The 8,593-nt window shown below is 40.9% G+C and overlaps 1 pseudogene; it reads right to left on the bottom strand.

Annotated features, from left to right (window-relative positions):
- Positions 1 to 350: 350 nt before the first annotated feature.
- Positions 351 to 2,712, bottom strand: LOC124089514 (S-adenosylmethionine decarboxylase proenzyme-like; annotated as a pseudogene).
- Positions 2,713 to 8,593: the final 5,881 nt, after the last annotated feature.

Below are 8,593 nucleotides of genomic sequence, written 5' to 3'. Positions count from 1 at the left end.
GCCCCACCTCTTAAAGGTACTACCTACCACCTACTAGTGTCATGCGTGGGGACTAGGCCTTTACCACCTAGACCTTTGGAAGACACTTAAGATAGAAACTATAGCAAATACCGACACACAGAAGGGAGAATTCATGCAAGATATCTAAGTCCTTGACAGAATAATGCATTCAATTCAGAATGATTACACTATCATTACTTGGGCTCTTATCATTATGAAGGCTTTTCTGCAACTACAAGGTTGTGGTTATGAAAAGCAAGGACCCCAACATTGACATCTAGAAAGCAGCCATCACTTTCGATGTGTGTTCTCTTTTGGTGTTTTTTCTTCATTTTTCTTCATCAACGCTGCTATTGTTGCTGCTTCTTAGCAAGATTAGTAAAAGCAAAATTGTAATCATTGAACAGCACTCTGGCAATCAAGACATTTAAAATCTTCAGTCTTGGGGGCTGAAGAAAACACTGTGCAGCATTTAGAACTCTGATTAACAAACACAGATTTTCCTGACCTGAAGACTTCTACAATTTCCCCATCAGGTCATCACAGGAGGTCTGACATGAGTTTGTTTCAAAGCTAACAAGAAAATTCTGGTTCTGGAGTGATGTGAATAGTCCAGTGCATTCTGTCCACTTTCATTCCACTTGATCAAATTACCCACAAGGATTTAACAAACACTGTGGCATCAATGACAGAACCTGGCATCGGGTCGTGAATTCCATTCTCATGAAGACATCCTTCATGGCAATACCACCTTTCATGCAGGACTTGTTCATAACTGTAGGTCAGCCTCATTTGTCAAAATTTCCAGGATTTGATCAGGTCCACTGATTACCCAACTCTGGGAAATTCAGAGTATACTAGTACCAACATTCAGAAATAATATGTCACCCACTTGAATCAAATGTATGGAAGATGATATGTCATGAGCTTTGTAATGTTTTGAACAACCAATAAAAAAAAAAGAAAAAGAAAAAAAATAAATCATATGTCCCATACAACACACTGCTTCATTTGGAAAAAGTGCATATAAACCCCTATTTCTTCCTGAAAATCCCTGTGTGGTGTGGGTACTCTTGGTGAGAAGGCTTCATGAAATTCTTTTCCTTGGCAGGAGATGAGGTACTGGGGATTGAACCCAAGGGTGCTTAACCACTGAGTCACATCCCCAGCCCTTTTTATATTGTATTTTGAGACAGGGTCCCACTAAGTTGCTGAGGCTGGCTTTGAATTGGAGATCCTCCTGCCTCAGCCTCCCAAACTCCTGGGATTACAGGCATGCACCACCGTGCCCAGTGGCTTCATGAAATTCTTAAGAGAATAAGAGAAGTGCTGAATTGAGTCAAGCCACTGAAGTCCCAAGCACATTTCAGCAGGGGAATGAGTATCAGCAAGAGGGTTGTACCTTATGTCTTCAGAAGGAAAAATGTTTTTTGAACCCAGGGGTACTTTACCACTGAGATACATCCCTAACCCTTTTTATTATTTTTATTTTGAGGCGAGTCTTGCTAAATTGCTTAGAGCCTTGTTAAATTGCTGAGGCTAGCCCAGAACTTGCGTTCATCCTACCTCAGCCTTCCAAATGACTGGGATTACAGGCGTGCGCCACCACACCCAGCTCTAGAAAACATTTTTGAATAGTCACACTGAGGACTGAACGTTACACACCCTTCAAAAGCATGTTCTACTCAGATCTTGGAAGATGACAAGGTCCCCAGCTCCTTGGTTCATGTTGGGTCACTGCTGTGGAAACCAAACCTCTAGCAGCTTCTCAGTCCCTTTAAAAACATGTGTAGCTTCCATTACTGCGGAGACAAGTGGATAACCAATGACCACAGAAGACCAACTGAATTAAATCTCTCACTGCTGCCACAGCCATCTCTGCAAGTTATTCCAGCTGTGCTACTAAAGATCAGGTTCCTTTTTTTTGTTTGTTTTTTTGCTATAATTTTATATTGACTTTTAAAAAAATAAGGATTAATGAAATCTTCCCAGCTTTTTTTTTTTCCCCACCATGACCAAAAGTTGAACATGAGTCTGTTTGAAAATAGAGGCAGATAAGTTTAGCTCTTGCACTTGGCTGCCTTCTGGGTGGCGACAACAGAGTCCGGGCTACCGTCGCCAGCCACGCTGTATAAGCAGCCTCTCTTTGTTGTACATTCTACGGTTTTTGACAAGTGCATAATGTCCTGTATCCATCTCTACAGTATCGTATGGAATAGTTCACTGCTCTAAAAATCCACTGTGCTTCACCTACTCATTCCTGTCCTTTTCCCCTTCCCCCATGCTGTTGGTGACCACTGATCTTTTTCCCTGACTCTATGGTGTTGCCTATCTTAGAATATCAGATAGTTGGAATCATACAATATATAGTCTTTTCAGACTGGCTTCTTTCACTAAGCAATATGTATTTAAGGTTTGATATCTCATTTTTTCATGGCTTGATATCTTATTTCTTTTTGTTGCTAAATAATATTCCACTGCCTAGATATACCACAACTTATTTACCCATTCACAAATAGATGTTGAAAAACATCTCATTCACTTATAAATTTTAGCAATTATAACCAATGATCCTATAACATTCATATGCAGGTTTTTGTGTGTATACAAGTTTTTTACTCATTTGGGTAAAGGAGTGTGATTGCTGACAATGTTTAGCATTGTAAGAAACTGCTAAACTGTCTTCCAAAGTGGCCATACCATTTTGCATTCTTGCTGTCACAATGTTTTTATTTACTATTAGATATCATCTAAGTAAACAAAAATTAAACCTTCAGATTATTAGCATGAAATTGCTGTTTATATTGCTTTATATTGTGCAACACCAGTTTTAAATGCAAATATAAGAATATTAACTTAGAATCACTGAAATTATGCAATTTGCATTTTGTAGCTCAGACATGCAAATTTATTTCATTCTTGCCAGAAGAGTAAAAATCATGGGCTGGGGTTGTGGCTCAGTGGTAGAGCATTTGCCTAGCATGTGTGAGGCACTGGATTAGATACTCAGCACTGCATATAAAAAAATAAAGGTAAATCGACTACTAAAAAAATTAAAAAAAAAAAAAACCAAAAACACTGCACAAAACTAACTCAACTGTTCCTGAGTTATGTGCATCCAGCCAACACTCTCTACCTGAAGGAAACTGTGTTGCCTGGTAGCTCCCTTCCCTTCTGGGTCATCATTTGCATGGGTCAATCATTTCATGATTAGCTAAAATGACTAAGAATTCTTCCCTAGTCGTGTTGTGTCTCAGAACACTTTCTTTCTGCATTTGAAACAAGTTCTGATTTGAATAGCAAGCATGGTTTTTCAGGGCCATCAGTGCCCCACTCACAGTCGTGTTTACAGGGGACAGGAGTGGGGAATCCCAGTGTTCAGTGAGACTAAAAGCCACCAGCTTCCAGATGTACAATCTTGTACCCGTCTGAGTCTCTGAACTTCCATGCCCAAGGTGCCCACTGGGATTTAGTGCTCATGGGCATCCTGAATGTTTTAAGTGAAGGGTGCAGACAGGAACAGAAGACACATTTGCACATATCTCCTCTGCTCATAATCGTGCTCCATTGTCCCATCAGTCTCTGCTTACAAAACACGAGTTTAAAGATAAGATTCTTGCAGATTTCAAGATGGCCATCAGAGCTTTCAATCAAGCACAAGGTCCTTCTTAGTGTGAGCCTGTGAGAGCTCACAGATTGATCACCCATGAAGATGGCCCCAGGTTTCCTTGAATGTTATCTGTTCTGCTCCCCTGCAGATTATAGCTCTGTCCTGACACAGGGGAAGAGAACTTCTTCCTATCAACTTCCTAATGCTCAAGCCAGAACTCAGAACACTATCCCTCTCTCTTACGAAAGCCCATATCAGACATCAAGCCCTACCAAGCTTCCTGCCGAAACAGCTGAGCATCTCCACGACAGCCACCTGGGTCCTCCTATAATCACACATAAGCCACCTGATGGATTTCCCTGCCTGCCGTTTCTCTCCCTAATGTCTCCTCAGTCAGCACATCCTAAGTTTTCTGAAAAGAAAATCCCAACAGGTTCTTGCACAATACCCTTCAGAGTCTTCCAGATCAAGGCTTCTTCTGACCACGGCTTACAGGATTGTTTCTGAGCTGGCTCCTACCTGATTTACCAGGAACATTTCTTGCTGTTCCCCTCTCATTTTGGTGATCCATAAAAATGGAACAACATATATTTCTCTTTATGATTCCCTCAGCTGCTCTTAGTCCTCTTAAGTCTTGGTTCTTAAGTCTCCCATTATTGTGCTGATACAACAGCTGTCCTTTAGCACTTACAAAGCTATATCATAACAGCTTCTCTGCATTTCATGCTAGATTCTAAGCTCCAGGCATCAGGACTCTGGAGTACTCAGTGTCCCTAGCACATTGTGTACATTGACTGTCTCACGGTCATCAAAGAAAGAGTGTTGAAAGAACAGGCTCTCCCTGGGCCAGATGTGTCCTCAAGTCACAGGTCATTGAGATAAAAGTTTCTGGGTGAATGATACAGGGAAGCTGAGTGGTACCCAGCCCATCTCCTCATTGCCCTGGGGCCAGCCTTTGCTAACTCACTCACATTCTTTAGCCGACTGTTCAGATTCTTTATTAAAGATTCTTGGGCAAATGCTTCCCAACTTCCCATTTTTCAACAGCCGCTTAGAAGACTGGAGGCTACATAAAAATACCAATCTGCATATGAAATCATAGTTATCAGAGAAATTCCCCAGACCCAGAGAATACACATGTTTGGTGCTGCCTGGGAGGGGATCAGTTAGGATCAGTCTAATCTGACCAAGTAATAAAGAGTGAAAAACAAGTAGGATAATTTATTCCATTTTCATCAGAAAATGTCAGCACTGCACATAGAATTGTTCATCAAGAGTGAAAGAGCAAAGCATTTGCTCAAAACTGATTTAACACTTTTCTCAAAGCACCTCAGATGGTTGCAAAACCTCTCTGTGCTGTTAGAAAAGAAAGAAGGGGAGGGGGTTTGGGGGGAGCAAGACAAAACAAATCAGCAGCTTGGAATTGAGAACAAAAAGTCCCAGAATAGGTTCATTTCCACACCACAGTCACTGCAAAACAATTCTTTGGAAAATTCTTTTAGTTAACAAGCCTATGTATCTTGTCTCATTTTATCCTTGCAACAATGCTCCTAGAACCCTTCTGTACCAAGTCTGTCTTCTGCCTGCTTTTGAAGCCTCTGACCAACCATGTCACATTTGATTCACTGTAGGACACTTGTGCTGGCTCCATTCCCAGGCCATGAGTCCCAGCTGGAGCTCCCATTCACATGTCCTTCTTGGCTCCCTCCGCTGTGAGGGATCTCACTCTTTCCCCTCTGGTCTCTTTGATGAAGTTTCTCTTTGTCTTTGGTGTTCTGCAGTTTCATTATGGTGTATCTAAAGATGAGTGGGTTTTATTTATCGAGTTTAGGGTTTATTGTAGTTTCTGAATTGAAAATTTCTCATCTTTCATCAATTCTCAATCAACTTCTCTTCAAACATTTCCTCACCCCCATTACCTTTCTCTATTTTCTCTTCTGGAATTCCTCCTCAATATGTGGTAGACTTTTTCATTTTCTCCTAATATCTCTTTCAGTTTTCATCTCTGGTCTCACCATCCAGATAATTTCTTAGCTTTATCCCCAAGTTTTCCAATTCTTTCTCAACCAAGTAGTCCATGGACTACTTAGCCTATTCATGGGGTTTCAATTTTTAATGATTGTTTCTTTTTATTTCTGAGAAAAAGGTACTATTTGTTTTATGTTTAAGATTTAATTTTATTCATTTTCTAGAACTTTTTGTTTTTAAAGGTTCACCGAATGTTATTAGCTATTTTAACATACCTAGTTTATGATCTCCTATGACAGCTCTGTAATCTAAGGTTCTAGAAGTTCTAATCCTGCTGTTATTTTGGACCTGCAGACTCTGGCTCATATTTTTTCTTTTGTGTTGCATGATTTCAGATTGTGAGCTCATCTTCAGCAGGGCTTTAATCTGGAGAAATCAGTGTAATCAAAGTGTTTGCTTCTAACAGAGTATAATTGGCTCAGACCAAATTTTATGTTATTTCTTAGCCTAGGGATTTCTAGGTTGTACAGGAACTATTTATTCAAACCCCAAACCCACCAAAAGCTCATGCCAGTGGTTTTGAATTCTTCAGGGAGACATTTTCCCCTTCTGAGCTAGAGCTCAGTTCAAGATAAACAAGTTTTCTTCTCATTTATCCACACTAGAGATTGACTTTTTATGCCCTACAATTTTTAAAAGCATGTTGTCCTTCAAGGGTCCTGGCTTTATGTGGAAGTTTCAGTGCCAACATGTCATCTCCCTCTGGCTCAAGACTGCTTCCTGTCCCTGGACAGTATTAAAACCCAATCCTCTAACATGAGCTCCAATACCCCTTGTCCGTGGGAACTGCGAGGGACAACCATTCTCTTGCTTTGCTAGTCTCAGCTCCCTCTTGGTATTTAGTTCCTGGATATTTTTTGTGCACTCAGCTTTGTCAATAACAGGTAGTATTTCTTCTTTATAAGTGGTAAGTGCTTATCCTTCATGTTAACTCATTTAATTCCTGCAACACCCCTTGAGGGCTATTCCCAGTTACATTTTCATATAAGGAAATCAAGGTTTGGAGAGGTGAAGTTGTCCAATGTCTCAAAGCCAGTAAGTGAAAAAGCTCAGATTGCAAACTTGGGCATACTGGCTTCAGAGCCCAGGCTGTTCACCAATACTTTTCACTGGTGTCTTATTTAGGACATTCATGGAATTTTCTAACAAGAAACTATTTTAGATTTCATATTGCAGTTGTTTCTCTGCAAGCATCTGAATGAAGAATAGCTGCGTGAATAGACATGATTTCTGACAAACCAACAGCCTGCAATTATTACTAACTGGTCCTATAGCAAAAAAGTCAAAGCCCATACCAAAGCCCATACCATACATGCAAGAGAAGCCAAAATCCAGGCCCTCTCAGGAACATCTGCTAACTCCAAGTACAGGTACATAGTCAGGGACATTTGACTACATTAGAGTTGTCCGGGACTTTAGAGACAATCTTTTTTGAAGCATGGCCCATGAACCAACTGCATCGGAATCAACCCAAGGTACTTCTTATGAGGCCCTACCCCAATCCAATCAATCAGAACTTGTAGAATCAGGTCCAAGAATATACCTTCATAAACAAGCTCTCTACCACATCCTAATTTGAATGCATCTAATTCTAATGCACCTGTTAGAGAAGCACTCTTCAGTGTTTGCTTTGAGTCCATGTTCCTTCTCAAGGCATGACCTTGCCAGATATGTCAAAGTCTCACCTTCTTTTAATGATGTATTGTCACACAGTTAGTGCACAGACAGGGAAGGAAGATCACAGAAGGGGGTCCTCTTCTACAACCCCATGAATCCGAGTTCCTCCTATATCTATCACCCTATGGTGTCATTAATTATACTGGCTGCCTATCTCCCCATAGGCCTGTGAAGGAAGAAAATATTCCCTGGTCAGCTTTGAATCCTTGATACACAGCATAGTACTTGGCCCATAGTTCTCATCGGGTATTCACTGAATGAATAAATTAATTTGAATTGCTCAGTAGCCCTCATGCTAATAAGTGGCACTGTGAGGGTCACAACCTAGGTCTTTAATTATCCAAAGAAGCTGGGAGGGGAAGGGAGGGGATATGGGGTTATTAATGATGGTGGAATGTGATGATCATTATTATCCAAAGTACAGGTATAAAGACATGAATTGGTGTCAATATACTTTGTATACAACCAGAGATATAGAAAGTTGTGTTCTATATGTATGATAAGAATTGTAATGCATTCCACTGTCACATATAAATTTTAAAAAATTATCCAAAGAAACCTTTAAGGGCTGGGGATATAGCTCAGTTGGTAGGGTGCTTGCCTTGCATACAAGGCCCTGGGTTCAATCCCCAGCATCACAAAAAAAAAATTATAATCAAAGAAGCCTTTAAATCTTCCAACCACTCCAGTAGTCATTTTTTTTCTCCTACTCTTAAAAATCAGATTTTCTTTTTGCCCAAAGGAAGTCTGAGGTATGAGGTGGCAACACACAGCTTCTTTGCCCAGTGAGTCCAACTGAGACACAGGGACTTCTGCACAGGTGCTTAATTGGGAAGGGAGTGAGGACAGAATAGGGCAGATCATTTAGAAGCTGTCACAGAATCATCTAGAAGTTAATAGCTTGGAAAGTAATTAAAGGGCCAGCCTCCTCGAAACACAGTACATCATCTTTGGTCCTTAAAGGCAGGGGAGCTGGGTTGCAAAGCTTGAAGCTCTGGGCTGTCTTTCTCCCAAATAGAGCCTTTAATTTGCAGGCTCATGCCCTTGAGCCTGCAGCTCCAGTGAAGCAGGGCAAGGAAACCTGATGTCAGGGCAACTAACCCCAATCCCCATAACATCCCTCAGGGAAAGGAACAGCCCAAAGACTGACATCTTTCTGAGGGGCTCAGACCCATACTGCTTTCTAAATTCACAACAGTGTTTGCCCAGATCCTCTGTCCCCAGTTTTGTGCACGTGTTTAAGGTTGCTACTCTAGGAAGAAGAGTCCATAGAAGTCT

The sequence above is a fragment of the Marmota monax genome, unplaced genomic scaffold, assembly GCF_021218885.2.
Source record: "Marmota monax isolate L192 unplaced genomic scaffold, Marmota_monax_Labrador192_F-V1.1 WCK01_AAM20220418_F8-fsc00041, whole genome shotgun sequence".
In the NCBI taxonomy this organism is placed as follows: Eukaryota; Metazoa; Chordata; class Mammalia; order Rodentia; family Sciuridae; genus Marmota; species Marmota monax.
Note: the sequence above shows the minus strand (reverse complement) of the source record. Positions and strands in the feature narration are given on the sequence as shown.